The sequence below is a fragment of the Phacochoerus africanus genome, chromosome 15, assembly GCF_016906955.1.
Source record: "Phacochoerus africanus isolate WHEZ1 chromosome 15, ROS_Pafr_v1, whole genome shotgun sequence".
Lineage (NCBI taxonomy): Eukaryota > Metazoa > Chordata > Mammalia > Artiodactyla > Suidae > Phacochoerus > Phacochoerus africanus.
This window is the reverse complement of record NC_062558.1, coordinates 7159835-7180766: the sequence shown is the minus strand read 5'-3', so window position 1 is coordinate 7180766 and position 20932 is coordinate 7159835. Positions and strand designations below refer to the sequence as shown.

The window sequence follows — 20932 nt, the reverse complement described above, 5'->3', positions numbered from 1 at the left end:
TAATTCCAGAATATGTCCCAGGATCAGTGATACACAGGTAAAAGGTTTCCATGATAAATAGGGAGAAAGCCTGGATTTGTAGTGTTTGCAGATTTCTGTAGTGTAAAGACTCCCACCACGGCCAATTTTAAGTTACAGTGATTCAGTGACTCAATCACAGGTTTTCTAAAAGTGTGGCAATTGCCTCCAGCGAACCACTGCCAAGGGCCTGGATTTGGGGAACACCAGGTAAGTCTGTGCAGTCCAGGTGGCAGGACTGGCCAGGGCACTCTTGTAGGACACCCCCTCCTGGGCCGAGGGGCCTGGAGAAGTCATATAGAAATAAGTGGGCTCCCCTCATTTTTGTCCTTTCGTTGTCAACCATAATTATGAAGGAGCCTGGCTCTGTCTTTCCACGGTAGTTCTGAGGAACACAAATATGGTGACTTGTTAATGGGCATTAGGTGAAAAAAACCAAAAAAACAAAAAGGCTCTGTTGCCAGACGTGTTTTGGAGACTCTGGGTTAAACTGTATTAATCCCTTTGCTTACCGAAGGGCTTTTTAGAGCTTTTAATGTCCTAGTATGTGTTATATAACATGCATTTATTTTCCATCTCACTTGATTGAATCTTTTGTTCACGGGCACCTGGCAGTGCACTTTGGGAAAATCCACACCAGTGTCAGGCATCCATGCATCTATGTCTAGAAGCGAGCGGAGTGGGGGTGGGGTGGGAGGGCGTGTTGGGGTATGGATGGCATGGATGGCCTTTGCGTATTGCTTGTGCAAAGCACTGACTCAGTAAGATAGTAGGAACCCAGACCTGGGAAGACTAAGTGTGGATCCAGGTTTGGCTGGTTCCCAACTCAATGGTCTCCATCAAGTCATGGAATCCCTCCTGGCGTTTCATCTTCATCCCTAAGATGAGGCCCTCCCTACGTGGTTGTTGTGATCATCCCATGAAAAGGCAGAGTTGGCAAAACACAGAGCACACTACAGATATAAGGCGTTTCCGTTTTTCCTCCTAGAGCTATGGGGCAGAGGAAGGGGTATGGGTCTGAACTAGCTATTGACGCTCCTGGGCCAGGTGGGGCTCTTACGACCACCAGAGGTGAAACATAGTGGGGGAGTTACCCTGGGAACCAACCCCCCTGACAGTGACCACAGGCCCTTCACAGGATGCCCAGGGGACAGCCCATTCAGAGGCATCCCTCCAGGGCAGCTCCTGGGACGGGGCCTGAGCCGGGCTGCTGAGGGGAATCGGGGGCAGGGCTTCCCTGGCCAGGCACCCCTCTTGGCCTGGTGAAGAGCCTTGGAAGCCCTGTAAATATGCAGAAGGGAAGAGCTGAGGGCGACCCACACTATGAGGGCACCGAAAGGAAGATAACACAGAGCGGAGCCGCTTTCGACACTCAGGACTCTCCAGCGGCCATGAGAGGGGAGCTTTCAAGGCAAGGACTGCTCTGGTCTCATATTTACAGTCCGCCCTGAACAGGGCTGCTTGGAAGAAGGTTTTCTCTCAGGAAATTCTGAGGCCAGACTTCAGACACTGTGGTGGATGGACTCATTTCAGAGTGGAGGAGGCCTTGGGGCTGTGAGGCTGCCTCTCTTCCAAGCCTGCGGTCTCCCCCCACCGCCACCCTCACCCCAATAAAGGATAGGACAGCTTCCCAGCATGAGCCTTGTGGCACAGACATGAACTCGGTCTCAGCAGCCCCACTTTGAAGCAGAGCAGGTGGCAGGTGGCAGGTGGCAGCTAGCTGGCGGGGTCGCTAAGCTGCCGAGCTTACCAGGGCCACCTGCCCGGGTGCCCGCTCAGGCCGGAGGAGGCTTGGGTTTCAGTCGTGTTTTCACCCCAGTGCCCTGCTGCAGGGGTCCAGCAGGAAGCAGCGGCTCTTCTCAGCTACCTCACTCAGCCTGCCCGCCAGCCCCCGTGTTCCGCCAGCTGCACAGCCAGTATAGAAACCAGGCCTGGGTAGGTCTCAGGCTGTGGACCTCAGCCAAAGGAAGAGAGGGCTCTGACCAAACCCAGAGCACTTCCTTTGTGTTGGTGTTAGCTGAGTTGGTCTCCAGCATCAAAGCACGTTCGAAGTCAGCTGGCAAGCTTGTTAAAATGCAGATTCCTGGGCACCGCTTGGGTCAGTCTGAAGGGGACAAGGCATGGCATGTGCCCTCAGGAGTTTAGCAGCTGGGAGAACTGAGTTTGGTGTCCGAATGGCTGGGTCGTTGTTAACATCACCTCTCTGTGGCACTTCTGAAAGTTCCTTTTGATCCTTGCAGTCACTCAAGAGGTTGGGTCTTCGATCCAGGCCTCCCAGCTTCAAACGGCCATCCTATGTAGTCGGTTCAAGTCCGCTGTGGTGAGAGGCATGTCACAGTGCCATTTGGGTAAATGGAAACTATAATCTCTGCGGTTCCCCGTCATCCCTGGGCTCTGTTTCTGCTTAGCTGTTATGGCTGGATGCTTCCAGGAAACCTCCCCAGGGAATGCTGTCTTGGTGAATGAAAGTAAATCTCATGTATTAGCGTAACCCTTAGCAGGAAGTGGCCTCAGCAATAAGGGAGGCCTTAAAGTCACTGCAGATAGAGAATATCAATGGCCCTGCAGTGGGCCCAGAAGCAAACTTGGTGAATCTCGGCTGGTATTGTTATTGGGTGGTGAGCTGGGCCACGCCAGTGGAAGCCCCTCTGTAGGGACAGTTTTTGGACTGTCTGAAACAGAACATCAGGCATTTCTTAGGAATACATAAAATGTCTGCAGCCCCCCAAAGAGAGGCTGGGGTCTAGAATAGAGTAGGATAAAGCTCTATTCCTTTTTTTTTTTTTTTTTTTAAGGGCCACACCTGCAGTATATGAACGTTCCCAGGCTAGGGGTCCAATCAGAGCTGCAGTTGCTGGCCTACACCACAGCCAGAGCAACGTGGGATCCAGGCCACATCTGTGACCTACACCACAGCTCATGGCAACGCCAGATCCTTAACCCACTAAGCAAGGCCAGGATCGAACCCTAGTCCTCATGGATACCAGTCGGGTTCTTTACTGCTGAGCCACAAAGGGAACTCCAAAGCTCTAGTCCTTAAAAAAGTAGGAACTAGAGTGAGATCCACCAGGAGGAACCAGGCATTCATGGTACCTTTGTTCATTTATTTCAACAAGTGTAGATTGACCATTTTTTGCTATGACGTAGTGTTTCAGGGCAAGGAATCTGGAGCTAGGCTATTGTGGTTCCAATCTAAATCCACCAGTGTTTTTTTTTGTTTTGTTTTTTGTCTTTTGTCTTTTTTGTTGTTGTTGTTGCTATTTCTTGGGCCGCTCCCGCGGCATATGGAGGTTCCCAGGCTAGGGGTTGAATCGGAGCTGTAGCCACCGGCCTACGCCAGAGCCACAGCAACTCGGGATCCGAGCCGCGTCTGCAACCTACACCACAGCTCACGGCAACGCCGGATCGTTAACCCACTGAGCAAGGGCAGGGACTGAACCCGTAACCTCATGGTTCCTAGTCGGATTCGTTAACCGCTGCGCCACGATGGGAACTCCCCACCAGTGTTTTGTGTCTTGGGGTGGGGGGGTGGGGGAGTTGCTCGATGTGTGTCTCAGTTTGCTCACTTGTAAAGTGGGGATACCAGTTGTCTCTACCTCACACAGTTGTGGTGATGTTTAAACGAGTTTTCTTAAATCCTTAGAAGAGGACCCAGGACACAGAGTAAGTTCTATATAACCACCGTGAGGTTGTCATGATTGCTCAAAGTTAGAGGCTCTACTGGCACTGGGGTTACAAACACAAATAAAATAGGGGGCGTTCCTGCCTCTAAAGGCTTCTGCTCTCCAAGGAGAGGAAGAAGGCTGCAGTGCCTGGGTGGGATTTCTCCCTATACCTGTGGGTTCCCGTTCACTCAGGAACAGGACCGGACTTTAGTCCCCAAACCTGGCCAGACCATCGCAGGCAGGGACTGATACGTCAAGCGTGCTTTCCTTCTGGGCCCCCTCTTTGAAAATCTCTCATTGAATGAAAGCAATTTTGAACAGAGCGTTGACACATAACGTCTTTTGTGCCACATCCTCAGCTTTTCTTTTAAGATGATTTCAGTTCTGATTCAATGTAATTAATAATCTTTGTGCTAAAGCCTAATTAAGATATCAATTAGTTTGCATCATTCATTTCAGAATAAACGCTTATTGGTGTTCATCTTCGATTTGTCTCTGAAATTAGTGCTCAGGGCTTTTCGTGCAGACATTTTCATTAGATTTTTTTATTGTTAATGGGAATATTGAACACAGGAAAGTAGTATATTAATACTTTCCACAAAGAATATCATGATTGGTGACAAAGAATGCTAAGAACAATTAAGGAGACAAAAAGGAGTACCTTTTTTCTTCCAAAAAAGAAAATCTTCCTAGAAACCGTCAATGATTCTAAAATTTGTCCTGAATATCTTTTTTGTTTTAAGAAAGAAAAAGAAATGGCAAGTTCGTGTTCCCCTTTCCTTCAGTGCCCTCAACCTTTGGCAGCTGTAAGTGCAGGCAATTCTGGGCTGCATGAAAAGGACCTTAAGGCTTCATTACTCTGTCTACTTTTCTATAGAGTTGGATTTGTCCATAATGAGAGGTGAGGTTTTTTGTTTTGTTTTGTTTTTGTTTTTTTTTTTTTTTAGAGGACCTCTAAGTGTGTTTGGTGAATGAGATAAATGGCAAATCCAATAAACAGGACTGGGATCATAGCCCCTCACTTCCCAGCTATGTGGTTAGCACGTGTCAGGACTCGTGTTGGAATTACTGGTCCCGCCACTGAGAGATCTCAGGCAAGTTACTTGATCTCTCTGAAATGGTGGCTTCTTGTCTGTGAACCTGACACAAATCCTTGCACTTCAGGATTGAGGCAGGAAAGGGGAAATCACATATGCCAAGAGGAAAAGCCTCCCTAGAGAAAGGTACTATATAAAGCAGCAAATTTATCCTTGTTCCTAATCAATCTAGCAGATCCTATAACAACTTAAATATATATGTAATTATATAATCTGACTCTCTCTACACTCAGAAGTAAGCGAATGATAATAAACAAAAGAAGAATAAGCGATCTTTATCCCGACCACAAGTTCAGATGAAAAGGTCAAACCGAGGAAATAGGATTCATTAATTTTTTAATTTAGACCTGAAGTTTTAGTTTTGCTGCTGATATTTGTATGCTCGTCCTTGCATTCTTTGCCCTGCCCTGTGAGCGTCCATTTCAAGTAATAAACACCTGGAAGACATGACTTACGGTCCCTACGAGCATGTAGATTTGGACGGAGGAACCCTAAGGAGCATTTGGTGATGGGGACAGTGCAGCAGGGCCCTGGTTATAAACCAGACATGTACATGGCCACTCTGAAGGGAGGGGGAAAGAGCCACCCTGTGGGGTCAGATGAACTGGGGGAGGATCCAGGCTCTGCCACTTCCAGTTGGGAATCTCGGATCTTCAGTGTCTTCTCCTTACAATGGGTGTGATAATACATCTATTTCCCAGTGTTCAATGAGTTTAGGTCTCATGACACAGAAGAGTAGAACCTCAATCAGTGTGACTGTCTCTCTCTCCCTCCACCCCCTCCTTCAAGATTTAACCACAGGAACCACTTAGGATTTCGTGACTTCCCTTAGGCTGTTGGACTCAACGTTTTGCAAAATAAGAATTCCAGGCAATGCCCCAATACGCAAACCCAGTGGTAAGAGCACTTTGGCCTCTCAAGTCTAGATGGATCCACATCTGGCTGGGAGGACCTGGCCTGACCCTGACTTACTTTGGTGGCAGCAGTAGTTGGGGGAGCGGGGGGGGGGGTGTCTGCCCCGCCCCGCCGTTCAACATCAGGGAACTGCCCTGTGACCACTGGATCACAGCCCACTCTCGGGGCTGGGCTGCAAGCACCAGCCAGGCCTACGGGGTGCTTCCCACGGGCAGGGCTACACTTCATCCCAACCCCCTCTGCTTTCATTTTAACATAACCCAGCACCCCTCACAATTTCCTTGCCGCTCACTGTCCCCACTTGGCTGTCATTGTCCCACCACATAGATGCCTTCGCTCCCGTTCAAAACAATTTAAATAAAACATGGCTACAAAGCAGAATATTATCTTTTGATGAATGTTTTTAAAGCCCTTTAGGTTTTCATGGTAATTTGCGGTGTAAAATTATTTGGAGATAAGAGCCAAATTAGCTCTCGGATGCCGAGGTCGCTGTGTCCTGTTATCCATGTGAGCACTGTTTAAATATAATCAGCCCTTAGACTAATGCAGCATAATTGTTCATTTGAAATAGCTTTTTTTACTCCATTCAATGAGTCATTAAAATATTCAAGGGATAATGCAGTGAATTGGAAATGAATTTATCATATTATCCCATACATACTGTAGTGCTTCAGGTAACTAAGGAGAAAGGGAGGGAGAGAGAGAGAGAGAATGAGAATATAACGTGCACAGGCGGGAGGGGGGCAGGATATACAGGAATACGGGAAACAAAGCTTTTTAGGTGGTTTATGGAAAGTGTGTATAAAGAGGCTGACCGGGAGAGGTGAGAAAAAATAGGGAAATGCTGTTCTTTGAAGAGCGCTCGCCTTCTCTCTCTCTCTCTCTCTCTGCACTCTGAGAATCTGTGCTCCACCACAGCTCTGCTGTTAACTTATTTTTATCAAATATGTTTATATCAGAAAGTCGTTATGGAAACCAGTTCTGCCATCCAGGAGAATTCCTGGATCAGGCAGAAAACTCACTCTCTCTCTCCCTTTCTCTCTGTCTCTCTCTCTCTCACACATACACACCCCTCACTCGTGCATACACAGCCACAGATGCACCGAAGGAAACAGCACAGTCTTGTTCACCCAATCCTGAACTCACCTCTGACAGGGACAGAGGGTGGCGCTCCTGGCTCCCCTTGGTGGGCAAAGCTGTGAAGTGGCTGAGACTGAGACCAACAGCCCCCACACACCCTGCTCCGCCCCACCCCACCCGCCCTGACCCAAGGAACCTGGGCTCTGCACCATCCACAGCATCCCAGCCCCGCACCCAAGCACGTGCACTGAGGCAGAGACAAAGAGGGCCCGTGGCAGCATATTTGACACAGACTTTTATCTCCATCCCAGTGTAGGACACAGGTCCTATTGGCGTGCATCCTATACTGCACCTGGAATACTGTCTTCTGTTCTGGCCACAGTATTTTAAGAAAAGTGCTGAGCAGCACGAGCAAAGCAGCCAGAAGGGTGAGGCTCTGTAGAAACCCCAGCAGGGGAGCAGAGATGGTTCTCCTGCTGAACAGCTAAGGGAAGCCATGAGAACTGACTTTCGAGAGTCTTTAAAGTCTTCCCTTAAAATTTGAACAAATCAAATTGGAAAACAGAGGAGATCCTGCTGTGTCCTGCTGGGGAGAATTAGAACCAGTGGGGGAAATTTACATGGAAGTCAGTTTTGGCTCCGTGTAAGAAAGAACTTTCTAAGAATTTGAGCTGCCGAAGAACTGAGCTCCTACTCCACAGAGGAGGGAGTACTAAGCACTTGGGGTGCTTATTCACAGGTGACGGAGGAACATCACCCTGTGTAGAAGGTAGAGCAGTTGACCTAAGATGTGCCCCACTGGCATCTACAGTGTTTCTGCCTGCCCTGCTTCCCCTCCTGGGTAGAATGACTCTTCTTAGAGCTTATATCCTCATAACATGGTAACAACAATAATAATTAAAGAAGGAAGAGGGAAGAGGAAGAAAGATAAAAGATAAAACATTTGCACACTTGGGGTGTCGTGCTGGGCACTTTGCCTTCGTGAATTTCTCATTTCATCCTCACAAAAGCCCAAAGAGGAAGGGAACCACAACAAGAAGATTAATGCCTGAAGGGCTAAGCGACTGTCCAAGATCTCCCCCCTGGCAAGTGACTGACTGGGATTTGAACCCAGAGCCTGCGTGCATAATCATATTCATCTCCTTAGTTTAGGTGGAGTCCAGCCCCGCTAGCCAGGCCCGGTTCCTGTGACAGCATATGTCAGGCCAGCTGTGGCTGCTAAGACATGCTGCTGTGAGCTTCCTGGCCCTCTACCCTTAACCTCCATCCTTGGCCATGCACACTTCCACCGCAGCATGACCTTGACACTGGGCAGCTTCTCTGACTCACTGTGAGCAAAGTATTCACCTCCCTGAGTCTGTTCCCTCAGCTGTAGAAGACACTAGGCAAAAAAAAAAAAAAAAAAAAAAAGAATATCACAAGCCACATAGGCATATATGCAAAAAAGTATTATTAAAAAAAGGGGGGGGGGAGACACTAGCATTGAACTCACAGAAATATGGTAAGGACCCTATGAGTAAATTACCCACCACCTGGCACTTAGTAGGTGCTACCTATTTGCCAGTTCTCTACCCCTTCCATCTGCTATCACCCTAAATCCTCCCCTAGGAAGCTTAGAAAGTTGAGCCTTTGGCAGAAAGGAGCATATGTCTCTCCCAAGAGGTAGGACAGGGCCTGGCAGGAGAATGAGCTGCCTACATGGTTACTACTTAAAAAACCTTAAGAGAAAAAAACCATCACAGGCATAGGACTTAATAGAGATGTGCGGGAACCAACAGTTGAACTGCACTGTGTCCAAGACTATGGCTATTAAAAAATAATAAGACAGGCAGATGATAGATAGCTTGATAGATAGATACATACATAATTTGATGAATAAATGTCAGTGAATTTAAAAAGTGTTTTTTCTGGAGTTCCCGTCATGGCTTGGTGTAAATGAATCTGACTAGTATCCATGAGGACACGGGTTTGATCCCTGGCCTCACTCAGTGGGTTAAGGATCCAGCATTGCCGTGAGCTGTGGTGTAGGTTGCAGACAAGGCTCAGATCTGGCATTGCTGTGACTGTGGCATAGGCCAGCGGGCTACAGCTCCCATTCCACCCCTAGCCTGGGAACCTCCTCCATATGCCACAGGTGACCCTAAAAAGACAAAAAAAAAAGTATGCTTTTCTTGCTCCCCAGTTGGAAAGACAGGGCTAACATACAGGAAGCAGAGGGTAGAACTCACAGTTAGCATCAAGTCTAACCGGGACCTTTAGACTCAAATAGCTGTGACGGTTCAGATCACTCTCCCCTTTGCAGTGAGGCAACTACACCTCCTTCAAGGCTCAGCTCAAATGTCACCTCCACTGAAAGGCTTGCTCTGACGTCCCCAGACAGAGTTAGTCAGTCCTGCCCTGGGCTCCTACCGCACTCAGTTAAACGTCTGTTAGCCTCCTTGTCATGTGGGTTTATGATTAGAGTCTTTTTTTCCCTTTTAGTCCATGAGTTCCTGGAGGGAGAATTGTGTCATATCCTCAGCACTTAGTGCAGTGTCCAGGACTTAGAAGGCCTTTGGTCCATGTTGAATAAGTCAGTGAATGAAGGCATGAAGAAATGAATGAATGAAAGAGTGAAGGAAGGGATGGATGGGTGGATGCGTGGATGCATGGTGGCTGATCAGGTGCATAGGTGGCTGGATAGGGTGACATCACATTGTTATGACTTCACAGTGGGGACAGGAGTTGTGCTGGGCCTTAAATTACAAACAGGCCTGGAAAAGTCAAAGGATATAAGAGACAGCATTCCAGGAAGAGAACAGAATAATTAAAAGCTCAGACATTTGAATGGAGTAGGAAAAAGAATCACAAACATAGAATTAAAAGCCAAGATGGCTGAGTTAGTTAAGGCCTTTATAACCTCTCCCTAGATGGTTATTGCAAAAGTCTTCTAACTAATCCCCCTCCAACAGTCTCATCCCCTACAAAAATATCTGTCTGTCCCTCATGGGGTGATTTTTCTAAAATTAAAATACAGTCATGTTACTTCTCTACCCGGTGATTCCTCAGTATCTCAGAACATATTTCCTATCTAGTCGGTGTATTTATTAAAGGCCTTGGGGCTCTGGCCCTGCCTGTCCCACCAGCTCCCATGGGACTCCTGCTGAGATGCATGTGGTGTCTCAAACCTTCTATGTGATTCAGGCCTTGATGGACCATTTCTTGCTCTGGCCCCTGTTCCTCAGAAGCTTTTCTATAATCTGCACTTAGGTGCTTTATAGGAGTTAAGACTTCTAGAAGAATTACATCTTTAAGGTCCAGAGAGAGCTGAGATTTATGATCACAGAGTCACTTCCAGAAACAGGAAAGGAAAAAATGTGGATTCCTGAATTTAGGTTGCTGAGTGTAATATCAATTCTATATCAACATTCCATGACCATTCAATAAGCAGATGGTCTGAGACAACAGATTAAAACACTGAAAGCCGCACAGACTCAGTAAAAACAAGTCACACCTGACTGTTCAGACTTCCTTCCAGGGATCAATGCCTTTGTCCAGTGGACCAAGAGAAAGCACTAAGCAATCACAGTACAGCTTGACTGACCAAGGCTTTAGACCAAGTCAATCACGGTATCCTTGTGGGCCAGGGGGAGAAATACGGCTTCAATGACTATTGTGTTCGGTGGGTTTGTGGCTTGTTAACAAACTGTCCTAGAGGAGTTCCTGTCATGGCGCAGTGGTTAACGAATCCGACTAGGAACCACGAGGTTGCAGGTTGGATCCCTGGCCTTGCCGTGAGCTGTGGTGTAGGTCGCAGACGCGGCTCAGATCCCGCGTTGCTGTGGCTCTGGCGTGGGCCGGTGGCTACAGCTCCAATTAGACCCCTAGCCTGGGAACCTCCATGTGCTGTGGGAGCAGCCCTAGGAAAAAAAAGGCAAAAAGACAAAAAACAAAAAAACAAAAAACCACAAACTGTCCTAGAGAGTGTTGACTGATAACTCAGTGTCAATCGGCCTCAAGAGCAGTCCCTAGTGATATGCCACAGGATTCTGCTGTAGACCCTGCGTGTTCAGTATCTTTATAGATAGAATGCTCACTGAGTTTTTAGGGCACCCAAAATTTCAAGGAACTGCTCTATGAAGTGTGACAAAAAGGGTAAATTTCAGCAAATTTTAAAGGATGGGCCTGCATTAAAAAAAAAAAAGGAGAGAGAGCTCCCATCATGGCTCAGTGGTAATGAACATGAATAGTATCCATGAGGACCCAGGTTTAAGGATCACTGGGCTAAGGATCCAGTGTTGCTGTGAGCTGTGGTGTAGGGCGCAGATGCGACTCGGATCCCACATTGCTGTGGCTGTGGCCTAGGCTGGCAGCTATAGGTCCTATTCGACCCCTAGCCTGGGAACTTCCATATGCCGCGAGTATGGATCTAAAAAGACAAAAAAAAAAAAGATTAATAGAGATTAATCTAAAATTCTATATTTAGTTTCCAAATCAGTTGCACAAGCGCAGAATGAGGAAGATTTGGCACAGCAGAAGTTCATGAAGGGAAAAGATCAGAGGAGTTTTCGTTAATTTTTAAGCTAATTTTAAGCTAATAATAGAATGTCAAACCATAATGCAGGAGTTAAGAAAGTTAATATAATCTTAGATCCATCAATAGAAGTAGAGGCTTTTAGATCATTGAAGATTATAAATCCCCTTTTCTGCATCAGTCAGACCACCTCTGTTCATTCATTCATTCATTCATTCAGCATATGTTCAGCGCATCTTAGGCAATAGGTTTCATTCAGGTATTACAGGCCAAACGTTTATAAAGTCAGATCCTTCCAGTGGGGAGCTCCTTGTCTAGTGAGGAGAGCAGAGAAGTAGATCAGTGACCACAGTGCAGAGTGGAGAGGGTTGGGATGGAGTTAGGTCCCAAGAACCACAGGAGAAGAGAAGGTGGGCAAGGAGGAAGGCTCCACAGAGGAGGTGACCCTCGAGCAGATTAGAAGCCACCAGGTGAGCAGGTGAGGGAAGGGCTTCCAGGCAGAGGGAGCAGCAGGAAGGCCAGTGCATCTGGCGCAGAGCAGGCAAGGGGACGTGTACAGGGGAGAGCCTGGTGAGAGCGGCCAGCAGGTGAGAGAGCAGAGGCTCTTAGCCCTGACTGTGCACCCATCTGAATCACCTGGGAGGTGGCACCCAGACCAGCTAAATCAGAGCCTCTGGGAATGGAGCCCAGGCATTGGGTTATGTAAGGTCCTGGGTCCTGCAGAGTGCATCTGGGAGCAGGAGAGGAAAATGGGGAGTTGTCATTTAATGAATATAAAGTTTCAGTTGTGCATGATGATTAATTTTTAGGGGATCTACTGTACAACATCAATACGGTACTGTACCCTTAAAATTTTAAGAAAGTAGGTCTCATGGTGAGTGTTTCTGTCACAATAAAAAAAAAGAGAGAGAGAAGGAAGAAAGGGAAGGAAGGAGGGAGGAAGAGAGAGAGGGAAAGCAATCAAGCATCTGGGATTGACAGCCACTGTTGTGGAACTTAGTGTCCAAACTCGGCACATGGGCTGTTGGAGGATTTTAAACAGGAGAATGAAAACCACCTTGTGTTTTTGTTTGTTTGTTTTGTTTTGGCCATGCCTGCGGCATGCAGAAGTTCCCAGTGACCCAAGCCACTGCAGTGACAATGCCAGATCCTTAACGTGGTGAGCCTTAACATGCTTTGTGTAGGGGGTAGCAGGGTGGCCACAAGAGGCCCTTTGCTCCTCAGAGAGAGAAAAGGGTGGCTTGCACCAAGGCAAGAGCAGTGGACATGAAGAGGACAACTTCGGATCTTTATTAAGAATCAGCAGGACTCACTGATGGATTCAATGTGGAGGGTGAAGGGGGTCCAAGGACAACTCTTAGACTTGGGGCCCGAGCAAAGGGCAGTGCCTTCACTTGATGGGGAACGCTGGAGGATGGGCAGGTTGGGGCGTGCGGGTGGAAATCTCAAGTGATGTCCTCAACATGTTAGTTCTGAGATGCTCCTTAGACCTCCAAGTGGAGATCTCAAGCAGAAGATTGAAATGAGTCTGGGAGTTGGAAGAGACGCCCAGAGAGGATGCCTGACTTTGGGCTCCATGGTGCGAGGGGCATTGACGGTTATGGGGTTGAGAGGAGATAGGCAATGCTCCAGAAGGCGCCATCTGCCAGGCACGGGGCCAGAGCTTGGGCGCGGTGGTCTCTGGGCTACTTCCTCCAACTCTCAGCTGCCAGGCTTGTATAAGTGAGCCTGACACCAACCTGTCTGGAGCAGAGCACCACGCTGGGAGGAGAGAGGCAGTGAGGCGGGAGCTGTGCAGGCTATTGGAGGCTGTGAGGAATCTGTGCTCTTTAGTCAGAGACTGGGCATCCCTCCGGAACTTGCTGGCTGGGAGACGCTGCCCTGGGTCTGCCCCTCTGTTTTCTCACCCTCAGAGTAAGACGGTTGGGTGGGCGATAAGGACCAGCACGGAGAGTCTGTGATTCCACACTTGATCCTCTTATCAGCAGTCCTCAACCTTTCTCTCTGCCAAAACATTATTCTCATACACAGCACACTCCCCTGGGCCTCCCGGCACATAAAACAAGCTCCAGATTCCTTGCAATTCCCCTGTACTTGCCCTTCCGGTCAACAAAGCGTTTCGGAGCCCAGAGCACCCGAGAGAGTGCGTTCCTTAGAAGGGGGATGTGGAAGCTGCTCCCATGTATTTTAAGAGGTAAGTCACTTGAGAGAGCTTTATTATTAGCAACACCCGACTCAGAACCTACTTCCCTAGTGATTTACCATCCAAGGTTGGGACTGGTGTCAGGTGGGTGTTGCAGAGCTCAGCCACACACCTCAGGGGACAGGAGTGGGCCAGTGGGCAGGGCGGGGCCCGCACAGCTCTGGGTTGGGATTGTCAGCCAGCAGCCTCCTGCAGCTCCTGGAGGAGGACTGCCCTGTGGCAGGAGGCATGCTGGGGCGGCTGCAGGAGGCCAGGCACCAGAGAGAGGGACAGAGGGATGGGGCTTGCGTGGGGGCAGAGGGATGGGGAGGAAGGGCCAGTGGCTTCCCAGCGCTCTCCTGCCAGTCTCAGCCCAAAGAGGCAGTGGAATGGGTGTGAAGAGATCAGAGGCCAAGGGGGCAGGAGAAAACGAACCACCCCCCCACACACACACCCGCTGCAGTGGGCTCTGCTGCTTCCCAGAGAGATGGAGAGGAGGAAACCACAGTCCTCGGGTGCTCGGGAAGAATCTGGCTGTGAGGGAGGGGCGGCCAGGAGAGACTTAAATAAGGTGGAAGGACGGCGCCCAGAGCTCCTTGGGCTGCTGGCCTGTCAAGCCCTTGGCTAAGAATGAGCTTTTTCCTTTCAAAGAGGGTGGAAGTCACTGTTTTCTTGTCTCACTTGATGAACAGATTCTGGGTGGCAGGAGTCACCATAGAAACAGGTGCTATCTTAAGCAAATGAGCCTTATTAACCTTAAGAGTGGTGGAGTTTTCACAAGATTGCACATATAGGGTAGGAGGGAGAGCAGGGTTTGGTGGGGGGAGGGCCGACGTGGCTGGGGAGCCGTGCTGTGATGGCTCTGGGTGTGGATGTGTGTGTACATGTGTGTGTGCATGCACGTGCATGCACGTCTACATGTGCTGTTGCAAAACTGTTTCCCAGGAAGCAAGCTCATGTTCTGTCTTTTCCCTAAGAAATGCACACATACCCCAAAGAAACCGCAGCCTTCTTGGGAACTGGCCTCCAAGTAGGAGCGGCCAGAGCCCTGCCTCCACCCCTGACTCTCCCAGCACTGTTTCCAGTCCCTGTGTCTCTGGCATGTCCACCAGGGCCTCTGCTGCAGGAGGCAGTGTGGTGCAGTGGTGGAAGCCATTCTTATGGCCGCTCTGTGATTCTGAACCAATGACCCACCTCCTTGAGCCCCAGTCTGTAAAAAGCAAAAACACCACATGCTTCACGGGGCTGATGCGATGACCTGGGTTGATGTGGAGCATCTCCCCCGTCCCTCCCCCTGCAGTGGGCCTCCTTTCTGGGGTGAGGAAAGGAGTGTCTCCTCCCAGGCACAGTTGCGACCTCACAAAGATTTTCCAAAGCCAAGGTTAATCTTTCCTGGCACTATCTCATCGCATAGGTTTCCACTCCTACTTGCTATGATGTTAGGACAAATTGGCTGCCCTCAGGGAGGTTCCCATCGCTGGGTGGGGAGAGGGAGGATTTTAAAACCAGGAAGTAATGAACTGGGTAGAGAGAAGAGCTATAGCAGCTCAAAGGTGGGGGGCAGGGGGCAGCAGAGGAGGGGCGGGTGGGGCTCTGAAGGCCAGGTAGGACTAAGGTAGCATGGAGGAAAACGGGATGTATATTCACCTCTTGAGGCAGATGTGGCCAAATTCTGGACTCCTCCTGAAAGTTAAATAAATTGGCACTCTCCCACAGGATCTGGGAGTTGTGCATATTGGTTCCAGCAAGCTCGTCTGCTGCCCTCTGCAGCCCCACCTTGGGCAGGACACTCAGCCCGCTCCTGTCTGGCTCCAATTCCAAGAACATCAACCTGAACTATATCCCTGGGGCTCCGAGGACCAGCCCCACGAGGCCCCAGCGTGTGTACTCTGCAGACACAGGATGGAGCCAGCCTGTCCAGGGACTGTGGCCTGTGAGGGGACAGCAAGAGGAGACTGTTATTTTCCTTTGACTAGAGGAGTGGAGGGTCCTAACACACACCTGAAGCCAGGACAGGGTTGGCAGCCTGGCTGAGGGGTTATTTCCTGCCCCAGAGATTTCTGGATCTGCAGAACTGGAAGGGCCCTCAGATGCGTGTGGTCCTGCTCCGCTCTTTTACACATGAAAAAATCGAGACCCAAAATCTAAGCCCATTGGCCCCAAATTGAAGAGTCCCAACTTTTAGTCCGACTGCTCTTTCCTGTCACTGTCATGCTTGTTGAATGAGAAGCCACTGATTGGCTCGTGCCTAGCGGGCCTGGGGCGGTCGCTGAGTGATTAACCAAGTCTCCAGGGGAGGAGAAAGGAACATTGATCCTGGACTCCCAGCTCTCACCTCCTCCCTATCTCAAAATCAAAGTTTGGCATTTTGTGAGCTTCACCTGGCCAAAGCCAAGGGCTGCAATTTTAGTGGTTCTGGGAAAGTTCTACCAATCCACCCATCCCTTTCTCCCAAGTTATCTTCCCCATTGGCTTCAGAGGTACCTGGAATTCCTTAATAACAGGGAAAGCATCATACTGCAATTGAAGGTGAGGCTTGAAGGTGAGGCTGAAAGGGCTGCTTAATGGAACTGACCTAAGGTCCAAACTCCAAGTGGCCGTGAACAATATTGGAATTTGGCTGGGCCTCTCAGAGGAAAACAGAGCAGGAGGTCACTGGGCAGTGAAGGAAAGTGCGACATGGGGAGATGGAGTGGGAGGGGAGAGTCAAAGCAAAGGAGGGGGATCTGAACCCAGCTGTGTCTCCCCCCAAGGTCCATGCTCCTTTCCTCTGTACCAGCCACTCCAAACGCTAGGGCTATTCCCCTTCCTAGTGTTACACCCAGAATTTAATTTATAGAAGTGACTGGGTGATGATGCAGAGAGATCAATGCCATTAAAGGAAGTTTTATTACTCACAGTTCCCAAGAGAAAAGGGGCGTTCCAGACCATGCAGGACCACACGGGGAAAGCACCAGTGTCGGGTCAGGAGGCAGAAGGAATGAGAGGCAAGGATGGTCCAGGGCCTTTTCTGTGGTTTTTGTGGGAGGGAATGGGTGAGGCACGGTAGGCAAGTTTGAGCAGTCTTAGGATTAGAGAGTTTGAATAATATCATAGGGCTCTGGGCTGTGGGGGTGGTCTCTAGTTGCCTGGTACTTGGCCCTGAGGTGATTAGGACAGGGAAATATTGGCTTGGTGTGTGAAGGTTAGATACAGGAGGTGGTTGGGGGCATGGGCTTCAGGATCGTTTGGTTTGTAAGTGAAACGCATGTTTGCACCCAAGTTGTTTGCTATCTCCAGGAATTAGCTAGTCCTGGGAAAGCAGTCTCTCCAGGATTAACAAGCACCAGGATGTCAAAGCATCAGAAAATACAGAAAATGAAAGCCATGATCGATACACCTGGCACCCCCTTCCCTCCGAAAGCTGCTCTCTTGTAAATGTTCTGCTCAAAACCCACCTTGTTCAGCCTGCCTTCCTTGTGACTCCCCGTCTGTGGCCTCCCCTTTAGCACTTGGCCTGAGCCACACAGTTTAGCGCTCTGTCTTCTTTTCTGGTTGTCCCATGGCACATGCCCTGGTTTCCCAGTCTCCAGGGAAGGCTCTGCTTGCCATCTTCCTGCCCCGGTGCACATCCGGCCCTCTACCCAGAGCATGGCTGCTGTTCTTGGCATCAGCCCTTGCCAGCCACCCACTCTTCTCACCCTTTTCACCCTACCTTTCGTGCTTCCATCCTCTGGCCAGGGTCATGCTCCACTGCATTGTTCCCCCCATAGACAACCGCAAGGCTCTCTTCCTCTGGTCCTCTGACCACATAGACCCCACAGCCTCCTCCAATGAACACACCCCCTCCACTGAGTGCCACTTCTGCTCACCACCAGCCACCTGCTCCCACCTTCAAATCTCTTCTCTTGCCATCACCCTACCAAAAGTATCCTCTCTTTCCTCCTCTCCCAAATTGGAGCCTCCTCCATTTCCAAACTCTGCTAAAGCCCCCGGCATCACCTTCTGAATCACACTGAACTCCTACTAGTAGTTCACTGACTTTGAGTTGAGTCATTCCTCTCCCTGGGCCTCAGTGGCCTCCCAGGTAAAATGCAGAGTTGGCCGGCATGGTCCCCTAGGCCCTTTCAGCTCTAACAGTCTGGGATACTGACTTTCTCCATAGAGCTGTTCCTTGCAATATGATGAGTGTTTCTTCTTAGGTAGCATGTAGGCAAAGAACAGGGTTCTTAGGCCTGGCACGTCCTCTCCATGCAGCCAGTGCAGAGTGGCCTCCTCAGCTGCTTACTAATGGCCAAACCATGCACAGTTATAATGGCTAGATAATTCCATTAAACTCAACCATGATTTCCTGGGCACACCTTCTGAGTTCACCTCTCTGCGGGGCATCGTGGCGGCTCTAAAAGAATAGGATTAAAATCCTGCCCTCAAGGAACTCAAAACAGTGGGGAAATGAATTACACACATACACACATATACATACCGTGTTAGAGAATTGGCAAGGGAACTGGATGAATTTATAGGTTAAAGAGCCAACTTGAGTCACCGCTTTAAGTCCTTACTTTGAACTTGCCAGTACCGGACTCTTAAACATCTGACAACACGCCAGTGTGAAGCCATCATAAACACTGAGGGATCAGCCGAGTGCAGGCAGAGTGGCTACCTTGGGCTCAGAGGTAGTACCTTTGGGATTTGGGCAATATGCTTCCAGTTTTAAGTATCCTTACCTTATTGTCCTTTTAACCAGAGGATGCTCAGAAAGTTCACATTTCAGCATATAGACTGTACCTCTGTAGTGTATTGATCACTAGTTTATTGATTAAATAAACTATCCAATAAATGTGAAGAGTTTCAATTAAAAAAACTTTCATGGGGAGTATGAACAACTTTAATATAGAGAGAGATACCAGAAGTTCATAAATCAGTATTTCCCAGATCAATTTTCCCATGTGCTCCTTGTTGATAAAAACAGGATTTTTATTAGAACTCAACAACGTGAATTTCATTGAAATTTAAGTTTATCTACTTCTAGATATTAATACATGTTTTAAAACTAGAATTATTTTTGGAGTTCCCGTCATGGCGCAGTGGTTAATGAATCCGACTAGGAACCATGAGGTTGCGGGTTCGATCCCTGGCCTTGCTCAGTGGGTTAAGGATCCAGTGTTGCCGTGAGCTGTGGTGTAGGTTGCAGACTCGGCTTGGATCCCCGTGTTGCTGTGGCTGTGGCCTAGGCCGGTGGCTACAGCTCTGCTTGGACCCCTAGCCTGGGAACCTCCATATATGCCCCGGGAGCAGCCCAAGAAATGGCAAAAAGACAAAAAAACAAACAAACAAAAAAAAACTAGAGTTATTTTTAAAAATCACACTGATGATGGAGTTCCCGTTGTGGCACAGTGGTTGACGAGTCCGACTAGGAACCATGAGGTTGCTGGTTCGATCCCTGGCCTTGCTCAGTGGTTTGGGGATCTGGTGTTACTGTGAGCTGTGGTTTGGTTTGCAGACGCGGCTTGGATCCTGTGTTGCTGTGGCTCTGGCATAGGCCAGGGGCTGCGGCTCCAGTTGGACCCCTAGCCTGGGAGCCTCAATGTGCAAAAAGACCAAAAAAAAAAAAAAATCACACTGATGAAAATATGCACAGATATATCATTGAAACAGAGGAGAAAGGTCTAAAAAATATTAAAATACCCAATGTCTGATTAAGGAATAATTTCAAAACCAAAGGGAAAGAATTGATTATTCCATAAATGGTTTGGGGATGATTTGACTCATCATTTAGGGGGAAAAAATGTTGAAGCACTTTGTCATAACGTAAAATAAGTTCTAAATGGATTAAATATTTAAATGTTAAAATTTGGGGAGTTCCTGTTGTGGCTCAGCGTAGTGAGTTCGAACGTGGGTTCGATCCCTGGCCTTGCTCAGTGAGTTAAGGATCTGGCGTTGCCATGAGCTGTGGTTGTTAGGTTGCAGACCTAACTCCGATCCTGTGTTGCTGTGGCTGTGGCCCACAGCTGCAGTTCCGATTCAACCCCTGGCTTGGGAACTTCCACATGCCCTGAGTTTGGCCCTAAAAAAAAAAAAAAAAAAAAAAAAGGAAAGAAAAAAAATTGGATGGTAAATGAATACATACACACACACATATGTATGAATATGTATTTCTCTGCTATTGAGATAGGAAAAGACCTTTTAACATATATTTGCAGAGGCAGAAGTGAAATAATTGATCTCATAAAAACCTTCAAAATTCCATAGATCAAAACCTCCTAAGTCAAAATTAAAGCACAATCAACACATTGAAAAAAAAAAGGGATATATACAATAAAAAAAAATAGGTTACTATTCTTAACATATGAGTCATTGAAAATCAATAAGATAATACTGTAATTGTCCATTACTCATGAGCTGTTAAAAAGAGTAAAGGAAATGAAGTAGTATAGAAACTGCTTAGGGCAATGCCTCGCTTACCCTCAGTAAATGACATACACTCAATAAATGTTAGCTGTTCTTACTTACTTACTTTATTTACTTACGTCTTATAGCTGTACCCATGGTACATGGAAGTTCCCAGGCCAGGGAATGAATCCAAGCCACAGCTGTGGCAACACCAGATCCTTTAAGCAACGGAGGATCCTTTAACCCACTGCACTGGGCTAGGGGATCTGAGCCATTGCAGTTGGATTCTTAACCCACTGCACCATAGTGGGAATGCCTATTAATTTATGTTTTAATAAATAGAAAAATGGGCAAAGGACAAAAATAGGAAATTTTTTTAAAAGAAACACAACATAAACACATGAAAAATGAAGATTTACACTGGTAGACAGAAATGCAAGTCAAACAGGAAAGCATTGATACCTCTCCCTCCTGCACACCAACTGTAGCCATTAAATTGGCTATGTTTTGGGTTTGTTTCTGAAAATAATAATAATGATGATAATAATAATAACATAGTGCTGATGGGAGTATAAATAATTGAAAATCCTTTTGCAGCATTATTTGGCAGTATGTATCAAACGCCTTTAAAATGTATGTAGCCTATGACCCAACAATCTCCTTCTAGAAATTTATACTAAGAAAATTATAATGTATGTGAGCAACAATTTGTCCACACAACAGTGTTGCTTATAATAGTGAAATATTAGAAACAACCTATTTATCCAACAAGCAATGATTGTCAAATAAATTACTGTCTGTGGAATACTATGCAGCCATTAAAAGGACTGAAGATGAATGTGTAAGGACACCGATAAAATACTTGTGCCACATTGTTACATGAAAAGGAGAAGACTAAAAATAACCATATAGAGCACAATCCAAAATTTCCCCCCAAATTGGAAAGTGTATATACCAAAATATTCATAGTAGTTAGGTCTGGGTAGTAGAATTATGACATAGCTTAATTTAGCTATGCTCTTTTAGCTAGCTCTTTTTCTAAATTTTCTATAATATGTATTTGTTATAATCAGACTTTAATGTTGTTTTT

General features: G+C 47.7%; 1 protein-coding gene across 2 annotated transcripts in view; it reads left to right on the top strand.

The window, feature by feature from the left end:
* PEBP4 (phosphatidylethanolamine binding protein 4) overlaps positions 1–20932 on the top strand; it is a 205543-nt gene that overhangs the window by 109326 nt on the left and 75285 nt on the right. The gene's annotated exons all lie outside the window — the stretch shown is intronic.